We start from the raw sequence: 19,090 nt of genomic DNA, 5'->3' as shown, positions 1-19,090 counted from the left end.
GGGAGGGAGAAAAACAGGCTTGCACCCCTCTTGGCTTCTTGTGGATCAATTGGACTTGACTGTACCTGTCAGGTTCTGAACTTAGACCTGTGTAAATCTGAGCTCCTACATCCAAGATGGAGTTCAGCCTTGTGCCAAAGTGTCTGGCAGAGGAAGGAGTTGGCACCTGACCATCACAGGGCAAAGCTGGGGGGAAAGGCATTGCTGGGTGAAAGGACTGGTCTGACTGCTGTTGCAATATCCTGCGGGGGGCAGAGGACCTATTGTAGGGATGGCGGAGAATTCTGCCACGGATTTCAGTGAGGCTGAATTCCACCCCCCGCCACCCCACGGAATCTCCCCAGAATGAAACTTACCTGGGGTGACGGCGGTAGCAGTGGCAGCAGCAGTGGCTGCTCTTTTGGCCGGCTGCTGCGGCCGCAAATGGCGGCCGCCATAGCGGCCGCCATTTGCATCCTGCCTGGCTGCTGGCTACGTAAGTATTTACGTAGTCTATCACAGCAAAGAGCAGGGACACAAATGGCAACTGCTACGCCATTTGCACCGCTGCTCTTTCCGTGATAGGCTACGTAAGTATTTACATAGCCTATCACGGTAAAGGCAGTCACGCAAATGGCGGCCACTATGCCATTTGCAGGGCTGCCTTTACTGTGATAGGCTACGTAAATACTTACGTAGCCTATCACAGAAAGAGCAGTGGCGCAAACAGCGTAGTGGCCACCGTTTGCATTCCTGCTCTTTGCCATGACAGGCTACATAAATATTTGCGTAGCCTATCACAGCAGCCTGGCAGGACGCAAATGGTGGCTGCTACGGTGGCCGCCATTTGCGTCCACAGCAGCCTGTCTGCGGCCGGAAATCTGGCTGCGGATGGCCCTGGCCTGTGGCTCCACATAGTTGCCGCAGAGCAGAGCCGGCCAGGGAGGATTCTGGAGGGAGGGACGGAGCGCCGCCCCCCCACCGTGAAACACACCTGCGAAAAGGTAAGTGACTTTTGTACATCCCAAACCTATTGGGATTGTTTGTCTTTGAAGACCTATGGAATCCGGAGGATTCCTGAATACTTAGGAAGGATATTTGTTTGGCATGGCATGGCAGAGTGCCCCTGCCAAGGTCCTAGTCTGTCACGCCTAAGCATCATTTCTGGCACTGTGGGGCTCAGATGGATCCCCAGATTTCTGGAGAGCTTTGGCCTATGAAGCAGGCTGGATCATGGCTAGAGCTCCAGTGGAGCAAGGATTGGAACTAATGCCCTGGAGCACAAGTCAGAAGACCTTTTCATGCCTGCCATGTAGGGATGTACGAAAGTCACTTACCTTTTCGACGAGGTGATTCGCGGTGGGGGGGAGGCGCTCTGCGCCTCCCCCCGAAATCCTTGTCCGGCCGGCTCCACTCCGTGGGGATTCTGCACAGCCGCCGGCTGGGGCCGCCCGCAGCCGGAAATCCAGCTGCTGGGCAACTTCCTTCCGGAAGGAAAAAAAAACGGCGTACGCAAATGGCGGCGGCTACGGCAGCTGCCATTTGCATTCCCTATTTTTCGCCGATTTTACTTACATAAATATTTACGTAAGATAAAACGGCGAAAAAAAGGGAGCACAAATAGCGTAGTGGGCGCTATTTGCGTTCCTTTATTTTTCCTGTTCTAGCCTATGTAAATATTTACAAAGGCTGGAATGGCGGGAAAAAAGGGAATGCAAATAGCGCCCACTACGCTATTTGCATTCCCCTTTTTTTTGCCGTAACAGCCAAGGTAAATATTTACGTAGGCTAGAATGGCGAAAAATAGGGACCGTAAACGGCAGCCGCCATAGCCGCCGCCATTTGCATATGCTGGTTTTTTTGTGGGGGGGTTAGCCGTGATAGGCTACATAAATACTTACGTAGCCTATCACAGCTGCAAGGACGGCAATGGCGACCACAGCAGCCCGGCTGCAGCCAGCCAGGAGACCAGCCGCCGGAGCTACCACCGCCGAATCCGCTGAATCCACCCCAGGTAAGTTCTGTCCCAGGGGGATTCTGCGGGGGGGTGGGGGGGCAGGAGGCCATTCTGCCATGGATTCTGGGGGGCTGGATTCTAGGAATCCGTGGAGGAATTCTCTGCCATACCTAAGTCCAACACATCTGGAGAGCTTCAGGGAGAGGAAGGGCTGCTCTATGCCTGTTCTACCACATATGTAAAACCTACCCAGGTACAACTCCAGCTGTTGCCCCAGAAAGTGCAGGGCCCTATCTAAGAGGAGATGCATGATGTGTGCTGATCAGGGGTTATCAAAGCCTTCCGACGCAAATGGAGATGTGTGTTTGTGATGGTGCAAAAGCCTGGTGGGCACTGTAGGGATGTGGGCGAGAAGGACCGGGCCCCCAGGGGCCCTCCAGCACACCTAGGTGGCCCACATGGTCTCCCTGAACACACATTGCCACCATGCCTCCATTCACCCTCCCCATTTATTCTCTCTCTCTCTCTCTCTCTCTCTCTCTCTCACACACACACACACACACACACACACACACACACACAGCAGCATCTCTCTTTGTCTCTCTGTCTCTCTGCCTCCCTCTCACACACACACAGCATCTCTCTCTCTCTCTCACACACACACACACACACACAGCATCTCTCTCTCTCTCTCTCTCTCACACACACACACACACACACACACACAGCATCTCTCTCCTTCCCTCCTTCCCTCCCTCTCTCTCTCTCTCTCTCTCTCTCTCACACACACACACACACACACACACACACACAGAACCCCCACAGCATCTCTCCTTCTCTCTCTCTCCCTTTCTCACACACACACACACACACACACAGCATCTCTCCTCTCTCTCTCTCTCTCTCTCACACACACACACACACACACACAAACTGGAAATGGCGGTGGCGGCAGCCGGTCGGAAGACCGGCCGCCTGAGCCACCGCCGCCCGGAACATTCGCCCCAAGTAAGTCTCATCCCAGGGGTGGCAGGGGGGTGGCAGGCCGTTCCGCCACCGATTTCGGGCTGCCGACTGCACTGGCATTCAGCCTCCCTGAGATCCGTGGCATAATTCCCTGACATCCCTATACAGATGTGATCTTTGTCCAGATGGGACGATTTCTAACTGGAGAGGTACCTCAAAGATTGAGAGCTATATAAAAGTGCAAAACATACTGGGCTAAGAGTGGAGCAGTGTCAAGGGGAAGATCGTAGACAACAAGAAGACTCTGCTATTTCCTCTAAGGATATTTTTTTCCTGTAAACTACATTTTGGGTTGTGTACATCTGTGGTTTCCTGGATTGCAAAGTATTCTCCATTTCCTAATGAAATCTTCTGTTTTAATAATAGCACAAGAAAGCTCATGCATCATTTTCTAAAATGGTTGTTTCAGCATCAAACCTGAAGCAGTTGGGGCAGAACACTGATCAGGGCAGATGGATGGTTATCCATGTAACAACTGAAGCACATTACCCCAAAGTCAAACAGGTTGCACTTCTTAGTAATTTCTTTAATCTGTTCCCCGGCCTCTGCATCAACACACCTCCTTGAAATACGGACCATAACTGAAGGAAATGACAAATAGAAATCTATTTATTTATTTGTTTGTTTAAGCTGATTCAGAAGGATCTGCAGGTTACGCGTTGTAGTTCAGTTCTGACCTGCTTTTCATTTCTAGTTTGGCATTTCCCTCATCGTGCAGTATTGAACATCAATCTGGTAAAGGAGGGTTTTTTAAAAAATGGTTTGGATCTATTCACACTGTGTTCTTATTAAATAAGTTGCTGAAGTTTAGACAGAGAGCAATCAAACAGGTGCCTTACCATTAGGTGTAGACTGAACTAAAGATGTGATATTTCCATCTCCATCTTTGTGGGCTGAATTGGTCCCCACATGAAGAACAGCTCTGTCATATTGGAGATACTTCAATAGTTGTTGCTCATTCATTCCAGATGCAATTCACTGTGACTCATGTCCAGAAGATCAACACCCAAACAGGAACCACAACCAGTGTATCCCCAAGAAGATCCACTTCCTTTCCTATCCAGAGCCTCTGGGGTTCGTTTTAACTTCTCTAGCATGTTTTCTCTCTCTGATCACATCTCTGGTGCTGGCCACTTTCATTCAACACCGCAACACGCCAGTTGTGAAAGCCAACAATCGAGACCTCACCTACATCCTCCTCATCTCCCTCCTGTTCTGCTTCCTCTGCTCCTTCCTGTTCATTGGACAGCCCATGAAGGTCACCTGTCTTCTCCGACAAAGTGCTTTCAGCACCATGTTCTCTCTTGCTGTTTCTTCCATTTTGGCAAAAACTGTTACAGTTGTTCTGGCCTTCATGGCCACCAAACCAGGAAGCATGGCAAGAAAACTCTTGGGAAAACAACTAACAAATTCAATTGTCATAGTCTGCCCTCTGATTCAAGCTGTTATCTGTGCTTAGGGATGTCAGAGAATTCTGCCATGGATCTCGGTGAGGCTGAATGCCAGTGCATTCCGCCCCCCGAACTCCGTGGTGGAATGGCCTGCCCTCCGCATCCCTGTGGATCCCCCCCGGGATGAGACTTACCTGGGGTGGATCTTCCAGGTGGCAGTGGCAGCGGCGGCTGGTCTTCCGACCGGCTGCCGCTGCTGCCATTTCCTGTCTTCTTAAAAAAAAAAAAAAGACGTGATAGGATACATAAAGATTTACGTAGCCTATCATGGCTAAGTTTAAAAACACACACACACACACACACACACACAAAACGTGATAGGCTACGTAAATCTTTTTGTAGCTACGCTATTTGCGTTCCCCTTATTTTTGCCATCTTGGTCCATGGAAATGTTTACGTAGACTAAGACGTGTCAAAATAAGGAATGCAAATGGCGGCGCCCATGGGCACTGCCATTTGCATACGTGTTTTTTTTTTCCTTTTAAATCAGCCGTGATAGGCTACGTAAACATTTACGTAGCCTATCACGGCTGACTGCAGGGACGCAAACGGCGGCGGGTATGGCCGCCGCCATTTGCGGACCTGGCCGGCCAGGATTTGGGGGGGAGGGACGGAGTGCCTCCCCCCCAGCTAGAATTTCAGGGGGGAGGGATGGACCACCTCCCCCCGCCAGAATTTCTGGGGGAGGGACGGAGCGCCTCTCCCCCCACCTCGAATCAATTTCGTTAAAAGGTAAGTGACTTTCGTACATCCCTAGTTCCAGTACCTTCCAGCCAAGTAGTTCTTGCTTGAGGGCCTCCAAGCAGGGACTCTGAGGGAACACCAACTCCCATCAGCCACAGCCAGCATCAGGCCACAGAGCAGCAGTTTCAGATGTCTGTCATACTTGAAATGAACTCATCAGGTGACAGAGCCTGGTTTTGCAGAAATATCTAATACTTATGTTTAAACAAATGCTACAAACTGACCTCCCCCACCCCCAATAATTTGAAGGTTCCTCATTGGGTAGAAAAAGTGGCTGGGCAGCTTCCCTACAGCATATCCTTGAGATTTCCGGCGACATTTCCAGCCTCACTTCCAAGTATGAGCACAAGAAAGGCCAACACCTCTCTGGAGAAAAAGAGGCAGATTGGATTCCCCAACTCTCAGGCCCACCAAACGGCATGACTCACTCTCCCATGCAAGGCTACCAGATCTGGATCAACTCTCTCATGATCCCACAATGATAGCCCACTGGCAAAAAGGCACTAAACACACACACACAGTTACACACACTTGCACAGCCTTTGTTTTGCCACATGGTTTTGTTAGGAAAAAAAATGTGGCAGTTCTCATTCATGGAAGATATGCCCTAACCCCGGCGCCAGCTTGTCTGACTGAAATGGGGGGGCCATTGAGGGCGGGTGGGGTGACAAGACGTAGGGGCCTCAGTGGCACCACCGTGCAAGGAGGGGCAGGCTGAGTTGCCTTAAACTCAGCCCCCTCCCAATCTCAGCTCTCTGGCTCGACGCAGCTGGAGAGAATGACAGCTCCACCTGGAAACGAATGAGAGCCACTTGCCTGCTGGAGATTGGCTTTGTCATCGTTCCAGCCTCCCGGACTCCGCGTGCAATCACCGTGCCTAAACCGCTTCATTTCAACGCTTGCCTTGGCTCCAGCATTGCTGGTGCTCGCGGCGGGGCGCTCGCGCTCCTGCATGGCTGCCTCGTGCCTGGCACCTGCCCTGCTGGCAGGAGCACCGGTGTTGGTGGCAGCAGGCGCTGGGGCACAGTGCCTGTCGCCGCCGGCGGTTGCACTCCCCTGAGGGCCCCGGCACTTGCGGGGGTAGCTCGCTCGCCCCCCCTTTCTTCTTCCCACCGTTGGCTCAGCGCACCTATCCGGCTCCGGGTTTCCTAGTGCACGTGGCTGGGGCGCTCGTGGTTGGGCGCCGCCCCCTCCTCGACCGGTTCTTGCTATGTCGGCAGGAAGCCCGGTGGCGTGTGCCCGGGAGCGGCACCTGTTGTCCTGCTCTGCTCCGGGGGCGCCGGCGCTTGTGGCTGTGGCGCACCCCCCCCTTGTCTACCTCCTCCTCCGGCGGTCGCGGCGTGTCGACGCCGCCATGACCCCGGAGTTGCCATCACTCCCAGGTGCAGCGCCTGTGTCCCACTCCCCTGCCCCAGCAGCGGTGCCGTCATTTACGGCAGCGGCACACCCGCCCCCTTGTTCCACCTCCTCCTCTGGTGGTCATGGCGTGTGAACGCCGCCGCGCCCCCAGGGTGCTGTCACTCACGGCAGGGCGCACGTGGTTGGGAGCAGCTCCCTCCTTGTCGGATCTTGCTGCGCCAGCAGGAGCACCTGTCACTGTGCTGGCAGCGCGCATAGGGGAGCGGCGCCTGTGTCCCATGCCCCTGTGGGGGCACCAGTGATTATGGCGGCGGCGCACCCATCCCCCCCTTCGTTGCACCTCCTTCTCCGGCGGTCGCGGCGCGCCTACACTGCCGCTGTCCCGGGATTGCCTCACTTGCGGCTGGGCGCACGTGGTTGTGTGCCGCCACTTCCGGGCCACGGATTGCTGCGCCAGCGGGAACGCCAGCCTTTGTAGTGGCAGCGCGCTCAGGTGTGGCGCCGGTTGCTGCTGGTGTTTTCCTACCGGCGAGGCTGCCGGCGCTTACGATGGCAGCCTGCCGCCCCCCCCGATTCGCCAGGTCTCGCTGCCTCCCGGGAGCGCAGAGCGCTCGCGGTGGCGGTGCGTCCACCCCCCCAGGATGTGTCAGAGTGCGTGACAATGCCACTCTGCTGAAGCTAAGCAGGTCTGGGGCTGGTCAGTGCCTGGATGAATAAAAAATATTTATTTTATTAAATAGCGTTGCCCTTATTTTCGCCGTAGTCTACGTAAAGATTTACGTAGACTACAGCGACCAAATAAGGAACGCGAATGGCGGCTCCCTATGGGGGCCGCCATTTGCGTACGTGCTTTTTTTTTTTTTTAAGTCACCCGTGATAGGCTACGTGACAATTTACGTAGCCTATCACGGCTGACTTTGCAGATCTAGCCATGATAGGCTACGTTAATTGTCACGTAGCCTATCACGGGGTTTTTTTTAAAAAAACTTTTTAGTTCGCGGCCGGGCGAGGTGAGACGCCTCCTCCCCGGCCTGAATTTCGGCCGGGCAAGGCGGGAAGCCTCCCCCCCAGCCTGAATTTTGGCCGGGCGAGGCGGGAAGCCTCCCCCCCGGCCTGAACTTCATGGGGGGAGCAGTGAAGCGCCTCCCCCCCACCGCGAAAAGCTTCAAGGACAGGTAAGGGACTTTCGTGCACCCCTAAGCATGGCCACACTCGATGCAGCTCGTCTGGATGCTGTTGAAGCCTCCATCTCCTTTCTAGTGGTTTCGCCCAGGTGACCCACCACAGCTGGGGCAGTCCGCCCTCCTGGGGCATCTCCATCAGGAGCACTGCAAGCATCATCGTCTCCCTTGCTCCCGGGGACCCGGTCATGGCCGACCTGGATATGGGTTAGATGAGTGCACCTCGCCCCACTTGTCGAGATGGGTGACCTGCAGGGCCGTGGGGTTGCCACCTTAGCTTACCTCCCTGGGGCAGCTGTCCGTCCCAATGTCATCTCCCTATACAATGCCCGGGCCACCTGCAGCTCCGTCAGTCACACCCCACAGTAGCCCCAGCCACTTAACTCAGCATCTTACAGGGTTCTGCTGGATTAATTTAGAATCCCTCACCCTGCCCTGCCCGCTTGGGTATCTACATAAGTGGCATATCAGATCCCTACTCTAATCTGGCGAATTGTGATGCCACCAGGGCTACTCCTTCTCCTAATGGCTTTCACCTGAGGAGGTGTGTGCCTGGCTTATGTCAAGGCCTTTCGCAGGAGGGCCGCCATTGACCCTTCTCTGCACAGGGACCTGTTGGACCAGGACCTTTCATGCCAATTTTGACTCCTTCCCGGCCTGTTCGGCAACAAATTTGACAGTGGCCACATTCACCAGGCGGTCTCCTGCACTGGCCCTTGGCCTATGGCAGGTCCGCTGCTTCAGCACCGCTGTCTGTGCTGGGAATACAGCCCCAAGGGCACATACTCCCAGAACCTGTGCCTTTCCTTGTAGCAGTCAGTACTCATCCAACCTCTTGTCCAATGCCTGGGGATGGTAGGGTCCCTCCCTGGAAAGGCTGAGGCAGTAGGAAGCTCTGGTGGGCCCATGCCCAGTTAGGTTGTGCTGCTACTCTGGCTTTAAGATGCTACCCCAACAGGGGCAACACATTTTAACTTGGAGCACGGTTTCATGCTAGGTTCTAGGACCCCTCCCCCTTTTTCTAGGTCAACATATGCCATTCTTACCTCGTAAGCAACATTTCTCCTCGCCAGGCATCGACAGGTTCCTGAGAGGTTAACAAGGCAGTACTGGCAGAAGGATTATAGCCCTCCCTTTTCCACACCCCGTTATCTACTCTAGGTATCTCCCTTCTCAAAATGGTGCCCAGGAAATCCTCTAGGGAGTTTATCCTGATTAATAACCTCTCTTCCCTGAGGGCCAGCCTGTTAATCACGACATCCCTGATCATCTGTGTTCAGTGCGATACACCTCGTTGACATGGCAGTTGTCTTGGTTTGGGATCCCGGCCACGGGTCCCTGGTGGGCATATGCTTCATGGAGTCCAAAGACAGTGGTCAATATTATGACCTAACACAAGTATTGCTTCCCTTTCCTGTTACCTCAGTGTCGCTTAGCTCACAAAAGCTGAGGGCCTGTTTTCCACATCAACATTCGGTGAAGCCAATCTGATACCCTTAGGTGTTATTCTCGCCTCCCTCCGGACAACTTTCAGGTCCTTTGAGCACAGCTTCAAGCAGTTATACATCTTCCTAGGGTTTTCCTTTGGGGGGCCACGCAAGATATTGTAGGGCATCTTCTTTTCACAGTTAGGGTAGCGGCCCCTGACCATGCGTTCTTGCACCGGCTCAGTTTGGGCAGTGCAGTGACTGCGGCTTCTGCACCATCGAACCAGGGTCACTTCTGTGGGCACGTATCCATGGGCATGGCTTCAACTTGGTAGGGCTTTAATGGCACCTCCTTGTGGAGGTGTGAGCTGCTCCTCAAAGCCAGACTGCGGATTCACATGGTTCCGCCGCTACCCCAGGGGGTTTCAAACTCTTAGGGCAGGTCTGATCATGCTGTGGGTAGTGGCCTGTAGAGTGGAGGTTGCCGCCTCCAAGGACATTTTGGATGACCTTATAGCCAAGTCAGTAACCCCCCCCCCCCCGCTTCGGTATGACAATGTGACCATGTTATTCCTTCTCCGTCCTCCTGAAATCGGAGGGTCATGTCATGTGTCAGTGTGTTCGCACTCCAGTGTCTGTGTTACAACATCTGGTTCTGGGTCCACCATGTGCCAGGTTAGGCAAACAAAATTGTCGATGCTTTGTCATGAAATTAGGTCAATGACTTCCTTGAACCACGGTTCAGGGATAGCTCAACAAGTGCGGAGCCTCCAAACGACAACCCTGACTTCCAAAGTGTAAAAAAATATTTGACTGAAAAAGTCATGGAGTGCTTCCAGAGAGATGGGCTGGATGAGAAGGAGCTGGGTGAGGCTAGTAGGACTACTACCTCCCCTGAAGACAATATCTGCAGCAGTAGCACCATCACCAGCAGGAGGGGCAATGATGACGCCACAGCAGCTGCACCACCAACACAACAAACAGAGTCAGACACAGGGGCATCTTGTCTCAAGTTCAGCTTTTACTCCTCAATGGCAGTGGAGCTTGGTGTAAGTGGGCGCAGGCAGGGGGAATGTGCCAAAGCAGCCAGGAAAGCATCAGCCTATGATGTGGCTGTCCGGGAACTTGAAGGTTATTCAAGAGAGAGTTTCTCGGGAACACAGATCAGCCCAGAGAGTGATCCTCTCCTATACTGGGATACAAAACATGGCGTTTGGCCACATCTGACCAAAGTCGCCATTTGGCATCTATCTTGCCCTCCCTCAAGTGTGGCCTCTGAAAGGCTTTTCTCCACCACTGGAAACATTGTCACTGCCCACCGAAGCAGACTCACGCCACAGCATGTCTCCACCCTCGCCTTCATACGCTCCAACAGGGGATGGATTCCCAAGGAGCACCTCCCCCCCCCACCAGCTGACAGCAGCAGAGTAGAGCAGTCATCAAGTGACGAGGAGGAACCCTGGGATGATGACACTGCTGCTAATGTGAGCCAGAGTTCTGAGGGACAATGAGGCAGAATGATACAACTTGTGAGTGGTCACACTGAGGTGTCCCTCAGAACTTTGTCCAAACCTGCAGTCCCTGTCTGGCCTGGGCAGAGCCCAAAGCACTGGCGATATGTGGCGGAGCTTTATAACACCTCACATGCAGAATCCAGTTGCGCTACCCAACTGTGTGTGGCGGACTATGCAACAGCGTACATCCCTACTACACACACACACACACACACACACACACACACAGTTCTCTATGCATCCCAGTGTACTCCGCTATCGACTGTATATGTGTGTCTTTACCCCTCTGAATGTTAGTATGATTCTGATTCCCCAAATATATGTACAGTTCTATTTCTCTTGATGTTGATGTGTGCTTTTACTTCATTTAAAATTCTTTCATAAATCACGGAATTGCTTTTAAAGACCTTGTTGTGGTCTCTCCCCGGACTCCCTCAGCTTTTGGGTTTTCCTAAGCACCGAGAGCTCTATGTGAAAAGATCCCTCTGGTATGTATCCAGTTTACATGTATGTGATATGCACCTCCATGTAAAACAAAGCACACTTCATAGAATCGTAGAGCCACAGAATCATAGGGTTGGAAGGGGCCTACAAAGCCATCGAGTCCAACCCCCTGCTCAATGCAGGTATCCAAGTCAGAGCATCCCTGGCAGATGGCTGTCCAGCCTCGTCTTGAATGCATTCATTCATAACATCAGGGATGCGGACTGTCCATCTCCCTATGAGGGAAGCTTACAGCAGCTGTTCTTGTTTGGCTGGGATTCTGGGGAGGCATTTTTGTTGTGGTTAACAGTAAGCAAACACAGAGATCATTGTGTACAATGATCTAGATTTAAGAAATTATATCTGTGGACTTGAACCAAGGAATTGTAACCTATTTTTTAGAAAGAACTTTATATACAAACAGAACAGATCAAAACAAAATACAGAAACAATTCAACAATTCAACAATCCAAAAACAACGTTGGGCTGGCTGGCTGTGGCTGCAGGCCTCAGCTCGTAGGAGGAGGATGGCTTTCCCGCTTCAGGGCCTCCACCCTTCTTCGAAGGTCGTCACCTGTGTGTAGAAAGAAAGAGAAGAATAAAGCACAATGGTAATATGCATCTTGCAGGCAGAGTTGTTAGCTCAGGTCAGGTGCCATTCTGTAGTACTCCTTACAGGTCCTCCAGAGCATCTGGACGTCTCTTATCAGACACGTCAGGATCACAAGAGGAGGGGCTTCATCTGTGGAAGAAGGGTGGCCTTCCTCCACAGATGCTGCTCCTCTCGCTGCTGGCTCTTCCTCCTCCTCTTCCTCTTCCTCCTCCTCCTCTTCCTCCTCCTCCTCTGTCCTCTCCCTCTCCGCGGCCCTCAGTGCCTCCTCCACCAGCAAGGCACAATGCGCAGCTGTGGGATGTCACAGGAACAGAATGAATGCATTTATATATGTGGTGAGTGAACAAAACCACAGTCACTGATTGATCTGTCTATCACCATCCCCACTGCCATAAGGACCACTGATTCTGTCGTCCCACCACAAGGTCTAATGATGAGGGGATAATTAGGGAGGCAGATTATACAGTACTGACAGTTTTGGTGTGATGGGGACTGTTGGACTTCTGTAAACATGCACAGGATTGCACTTCTAGTCACCCCACTTCTACATTTGCAATGCCATGGTATCTGTTCATTCTAGTGATGCATTGCATAAATGCCACCTTTTTTCCTAGCGCAAGGAACCCAAGGCGGCTCACATTAGCCTCTTCCTCTCCATTAACGCTGACAACAACAACACTGAGGTAGTAGGCTGGGGCTTTCTGACTGGGCCAAAGTCACCCAGCAAGCTTCCATGGCTGAGTGGACTATACCCAGATCTCCAAGCTCTCCGATGAACACTTGCTCATGAGTTGACTTGAGTGCCAATGTCTTGGTAGAAAGGTGGGGTGGGTGGGGTGCAAAAATTCAGCAATCACTACATGAAGAAGGAAGACACACCGAGAGGCTGGCCCTGTTGCTGCTGGGCTGGTGCCAGTCTCCCTGTGTGCACTGTGCAGAGACCGGCAGCAGCAGCATTTCCCTGGAAATGGACAGCGTGTCAGTGTGTAATATGAGTTGTAGTAGCCAGGCCCGCATAATCCTATGCATGTGGTTGTACAGGGAAAAACAATGCAGTTCCCAGCGTCCCTTCTTCAACCAGCCAAAGTGGCCGGAAGATGATGGGACCTTTTTCTGTCCAAGTACACCAAGCATAGGATTGCAGGCTAAATGTCAGGATTTGTTTGTTTCTGCATGAGACCACAAAGAGATAGCTTCATTTTCGGTACACATCCTTGTCTTCATATTTAGTTGAGCTTGATGATGATAACTATAGTTATTGATAACTATAACTTACCAGGCATATAACTCTGCAAAAATGGGGGCCGGCCTGCTTGGATCCACACTCTGCGGATGCACCAGTAGTAGGCGGGGGGGGGGTTGGATAGCGGTGCCCTCCGCTCGGCAGCAGCAATCCCCTCTCTGATGAAGGACTGCTTGAGGGCCTTCCATTTGGACCTCAGTTGTCCAACTGTGCGATGGTGGCCCGCTCGCTCCATCCTCCTCTTTATCTGGGCCCAATAAAGTTCATTGCGGCAGGAGCAGCTGCCAAACAGCACTACCACTGCCTCGCTGCACTTAATGTTGCTGAGGAGGGCCTTGGTCTCCTCATGGTCCCACCTCCTGCCACGCACTGGTGCAGCCATTTTGCAATTTGCACACCAACACACACACCAAGACAGCCACGCGCACAACCACCACTTAACTACACACACACACAGACCAAACCGGACAAAAACACCACAATGCACAACTACACACACACACACAGACCAGACAAAACCACAACAATGAACAAACAACAGGAAATCCAATAATAAGCAAGCACCACCTCTAACACACCACCACCACCACACCACAGAACTCCACCTAAAAATCCCCACGCAGATGCAAGCGCAAATGCAGACGACATTCAGGAAGTTAGCAGGAAGTTGACGACAGATTTTGCGGAAGCGGAGCTGCAGCCCCATTTTTTTTTTATTGTGACTGTGAGGCGGTTAGGTTAACAAGACCAGTAAATGCAAGGATCATTAAGCACAAATACACAGAAATTAATAAAATCACAGTCCCTGTCCCTGTCCAAGAAAACAAGACAGCGGGGGAGCGCACAGAAGGCGGGAAAGTGGGAAACATATTTCGGGCAGCAATGACAAAAAATACGTAAATAATTATGAAAATAGTGGAAAAGTTCTGGCCAAGGCAATCCACAATGGCGAGAGTACGGCGGAAGCAACGGGGGGATTCCCCCCTATGGAGGAAATCCGTAAGCAATCACAACGTAATATTTACAATTACGTTGTAATTGTTAATCTTTATGTAGACTACGGCGAAAATAAGGGCAACGCAAATAGCGTTGTCCTTATTTTCGCCGTGGTCGACGTAAATCTTTACGTAGACTACAGGGGTCAAATAAGGAATGCAAATGACGTTGTCCTTATTTTCACCGTAGTCTACGTAAAGATTTACGTAGACTACAGGGGTCAAATAAGGAACGCAAATGGTGTTGTCCTTATTTTCGCCGTAGTCTACGTAAAGATTTACGTAGACTACAGGGGTCAAATAAGGAACGCGAATGGTGTTGTCCTTATTTTCGCCGTAGTCTACGTAAAGATTTACGTAGACTACAGGGGTCAAATAAGGAACACAAATGGCGGCGCCCCATGGGTGCCGCCATTTGCGTACGCGCTTTTTTTTTTTCAAAGTCACCTGTGATAGGCTATGTAACAATTAATGTAGCCTATCACGGATGACTTTGCAAATCTAGCCGTGATAGGCTGCGCAAATCATTACGTAGCCTATCACGGGGTCTTTTTTTCTTTTTTTTTTACTTTCATAGTTTGCGGCCGGGGAGACGGGGTGCTTCTCCCCGGCCTGAATTTCAGCCTGGTGAGGCGGGAAGCCTCTCCCCCGGCCTGAATTTTGGCCGGGTGAGGCGGGAAGCCTCCCCCCCTTCGCCTGAACTTTGGGGGGAGAAATGAAGCACCTCCCCCCCACTGCGAAAAAAGCTGCGAGACCAGGTAAGTGACTTTCGTACATCCCTAGGCTCTCCGTACAGGAGCCGCCTGCAACAGAGCAGGTAGGGTGTGCCACGCATTAGGCAAAGCTTCAGCGATAGGATTCATGGCCCTTACCTATAGAGCATTGGCCGCAAGTTTGCACCTCCTTAAGGAACCACAGACTATCTGGGACCATAAGTCGCAAGCTGGCCATTTAGCCTTCTGGCCTACAATGGTGGGATTCACTGACTTCATGTCAGATTTTAGGGTTCGGCGGGCAAATAAGATTTGCCTGCTTTAGTAAATTTAGCCACCCTCTCTCCCCGGATACCCCTTTCGGGCTCCGGGGGTAATGGCCCTCATTTTGCGCTTTCCAGAAAGATGTTTCCCTGTTCCATGCAGCAGCCTTAAAGGCCTTCTTCAACCCCCCCCCTTAGGAATTCAGGGCTGGTCTGGGCTCCCAAGTATGACTTGTCCCGGAGGGCCTTGATATAGTTCAAGGTACAGGTCTGGCCCAATGTAACCCACTTAAGCATTTGGTGATCAAACTGATCGGTATGGCAAGGGCACGGCAGTGGCCCATGGCCAAACGCAAGTCAATGGGTTATGCCCCGTCGGGACCTTATGTGTTTTATGGAATGCCGTGGGTCTGAGGAGGGGCCTCCGTTTTATCACTTCAATGGCTTACTGTTGACATAAGGGCAATTTGGGCAGTTTCTACATTAGCTCTACCCCGCTAGGCCTAGGTAATTTGCAGTTTAGAACCCACTGTTGTTACATTGAAGCAGTCTCCATGGTAGCTGCTGGAGGTTTCTCTCTCAGGCATGTTATGGCACTTTGAAAATGGGGCTTCACAGCATTAGGGATGGACGAAAGGGACTTCCCTTGTCCCACAGCTTGCTTCACGGTGGGGGGGAGGTGCTTCGCTTCTCCCCCCGAAGTTCAGGCAAGGGGGGGGAGGCGTCCCGCCTCGCCCGGCCGAAATTCAGGCGGGGGGTAGCGCCCCGTCTACCCAGCCGTGAAAAAAAAAAAGTAAAGTAAAAAAACAACAACACACACCCGTGATAGGCTACGTAACGATTTATGTAGCCTATCACGGCTAGATTTCCAAAGTCAGCCGTGATAGACTATGTAAATCGTCACGTAGCCTATCACAGGTGACTTTGAAAAAAAAAAGCGCGTACGCAAATGGCGGTGCCCATGGGGCGCCGCCATTTGCGTTCCTTAGTTTGGCACATCTAGTCTACGTAAAGATTTATGTAGACTACGGCGAAAATAAGGGAACGCTATTTGCATTGCCCTTATTTTCACCGTAGTCTACGTAAATCTTTACGTAGACTAGATGTGCCAAACTAAGGAATGCAAATGGCGGTGCCCATGGGCACCGCCATTTGTGTACGTGCTTTTTTTTTTCCCAAAGTCACCCGTGATAGGCTACGTGACTATTTACGTAGCCTATCACGGCTGACTTTGGGAATCTAGCCGTGATAGGCTACGTAAATTGTTACGTAGCCTATGACGGGTTTGTGGGGTTTTTTTTACTTTCCTTTTTTATTTTGCAATGGTAGCGGTGGCAGCCGGTCAGAAGACCGGCCGCCGCCATCGCCCCCGCCGAAATGCTGCCGAAACGCTGCCGGGACCCCCCGCCGAGAAGGACATTTGCACGAGGTAAGTCCCATCCCGGGGGTGGGGTGGGGGGGGCGGAGAATTTCGCCACTCAATTTTGGGGGGCTGAATGCATTGGCATTCGGCCTCCCGGAGATTCGTGGAGAAATTCTCCACCATCCCTACACAGAGTTCTGGCCTGCGTTCGCGAGTCGTCTGCTTCTTCCTGACACAATTCTCGCTTAGCTTGCCCCAATGTGCTTATTCCTTAGACCAGCAGACTCATCGTACGCCGGAATGGGTGCTCTTACATGGGCATGTTATGATGTCTGGAGCTGCACAAAGGGCTTGTATGTCATCTTCAGACTTCAGCTTCTGTCACCCCGTCACATTAAGATCCAGTGGCTTCACAGACGAGGCATATGGTGGGAGTCCCCTCCTCACTCTGTTCCACCAAAGTTTGTCAGTCTTCCTCCGCAGGTCCAGGTGCTGCACATTGAGAGGAATGACTTCGGCTGTAAGCCAGGCGAGGACCTGATCGAACAGGCCTTGGTTGAGATGCAGGTGGTCCAGCATACCTGGCTGGAAGTAGCCTATTGCAGCCCTCGCTGCTCCCATGGATCAATGGGAAGGAATGGAATGACGTTGCCAGTGGCAGGGCATATCGGAAAGTGCACAGAGAATTGGCTATAACCTATGTGAATGAGGCGATGGATGCACCACCCTCCAGGGAATTCAGTGGACATGGAGGGAGCATTACAGGAAGGATGGTGTTCGCCTGTCTCATGTAGTGAATAACATATTTCTGTCCGATCTGCAAAGGGGCCTGTGGGAAATTCTTCTGCGCAGGTGGGGGGGAGTTCCACAAGCTCTAGGTTTGTGACTGCTGTGGCGCCTAGGACAGGCAGAACCTGAAAGAGATTAGAGATGGTATGCATGCAGAGGCACCTTATGGTGACAGGTGATGCCTGAGGCCCCCCGAACGGGTTGTGCGACTCAGCAGGGGGATAAGGGTTGCCTGGGAGACCAATCCTACTCACTCACCCAGGTGTTGTGCAGCACCGGGTTGGGGGTGACACCGGAAGGTCTACCTCCCCCAGAAAGGGCAGTCCGGAGGGATGCCGAGATCACCGCCACCCCTCAGGCTGGGTGTGTTTTTGCCCAAGAAGTGCCAGCTAGCCGCTGACACAGTTAGATGCCCATCCTAGTTACCCCTTTGCAGGTATTTCAATAAATGTGGCCCAATTTTCAACCCAGGCTTGTTGTCTGCGTCTTCTTTAACCTATCTCCACTCGCAATTAACCTTCAACCTTGGTCTGACTGGCTTTCAGTGCCTTAATTGTGGTTCTCCATGCAGCCATGAGGATTTCCATGGTTTCAGGAAGAGGGTGGGGGGCTGGTGCGGATCATAGCACAGCGCATGGAACAGAACCCCTGAAACCAAGAGATGTCAAGCAACCATCGTAGAGGTGGTGATTGCTAGGCCATTGAGAGAGAGAGAAAACACTCAAGTAGAATAGGAGGATGTTTTACTAGCCTCAGTTTGTTAAGGTCGGTCGTGCCCTCTATGGTGAACTAGTAGCTTCCAGAACCCCAATGGAGGCTGAATCTTTTGAACAACTAGCTATTACATCATTGGCACACTTTATGGCCAAAATCTGAGTAATTTGCAGATGGAATTTGTGCAAATCATAAAACACCAAAAATTTGCTACCTATCCCTGCTCGCTGCAGGCTGAGTCTGCGGAAGCTAGCGGAAGACTAACCGAACGGAAGGGGGCTGGGCCAATGAAAACTCATTGAGCTCCACCTCCAACTAGATTCCTCCAACAACTGTAGTTTCAAATGTATGCATGCTGTCGAACACATCTGGGGTGTGTGTGTCTGTGAATCACATTGCAAACTTGGAATTGTGCAGACTTCAACCACAGATTGCATCTGAGTCCATGTTCAGTCCAGAGGGTGTGAAGTGCATAGAATCATAGAATCAAAGAATGGTAGGGTTGGAAGGGGCCTACAAGACCATTGAGTCCAACCTTCAGCTCAATGCAGGAATACAAGTCAAAGCATCCCTGACTGATGGCTGTCCAGCCTGCCTCCAGTGTGGGAGAGCCCACCACCTCCCCAGAAAATTGGTTCCATTCTCATATCTCTCTGACAGCCAGGAAGTTTATCCTGATGTTCAGCTCAGTACTCCAGATGAGGCCTAACCAGTGCTGAGTAGAGGGGAACTAGTACTTCCCGGGATTTGGAAAGTACACTTCTGTTAATGCAGCCCAAAATAGCATTTGCTTTTTTGCAGCCACATCACATTGTTGGCTCATATTCAGCTTGTGATCGACAACAGTTCCAAGATCCTTCTCGTTTGTAGCATTGTTGAGCCACGTATCCCCCATCTTGTAATTGTGCATTTGGTTTCTTTTTCTTAGGTGCAAAACTTGGCATTTATCCCTATTAAATTTCATTCTGTTGTTTTTGCCCAGCACTCCAGTCTATCAAGATCACTTAGAATATTGTTTACATATCTCAGGTAAGGATGGCGGAGAATTTCTCCACGAATCTCTGGGAGGCCGAATGCCAACGCCTTCGGCCCCCCGAAATTAGTGGTGAAATTCTCCGCCAGCCCCCCGCCCCCCCCGGGATGGGACTTACCTCGTGCAAATGTCCCTCTCGGTGGCGGGTCCCGGCGGCGTTTCGGCGGGGGCGGGGGCGGCGGCCGGTCTTTTGACCGGCTGCTGCTGCCGCCATTGCAAAATAAAAAAGGAAAGTAAACAAAA

This window comes from Heloderma suspectum, chromosome 6 (genome assembly GCF_057233095.1).
Source record: "Heloderma suspectum isolate Gila_16-S chromosome 6, 16-S_ref, whole genome shotgun sequence".
Lineage (NCBI taxonomy): Eukaryota > Metazoa > Chordata > Lepidosauria > Squamata > Helodermatidae > Heloderma > Heloderma suspectum.
The sequence above is the reverse complement of the archived record's forward strand: the minus strand, read 5'-3'. Positions refer to the sequence as shown.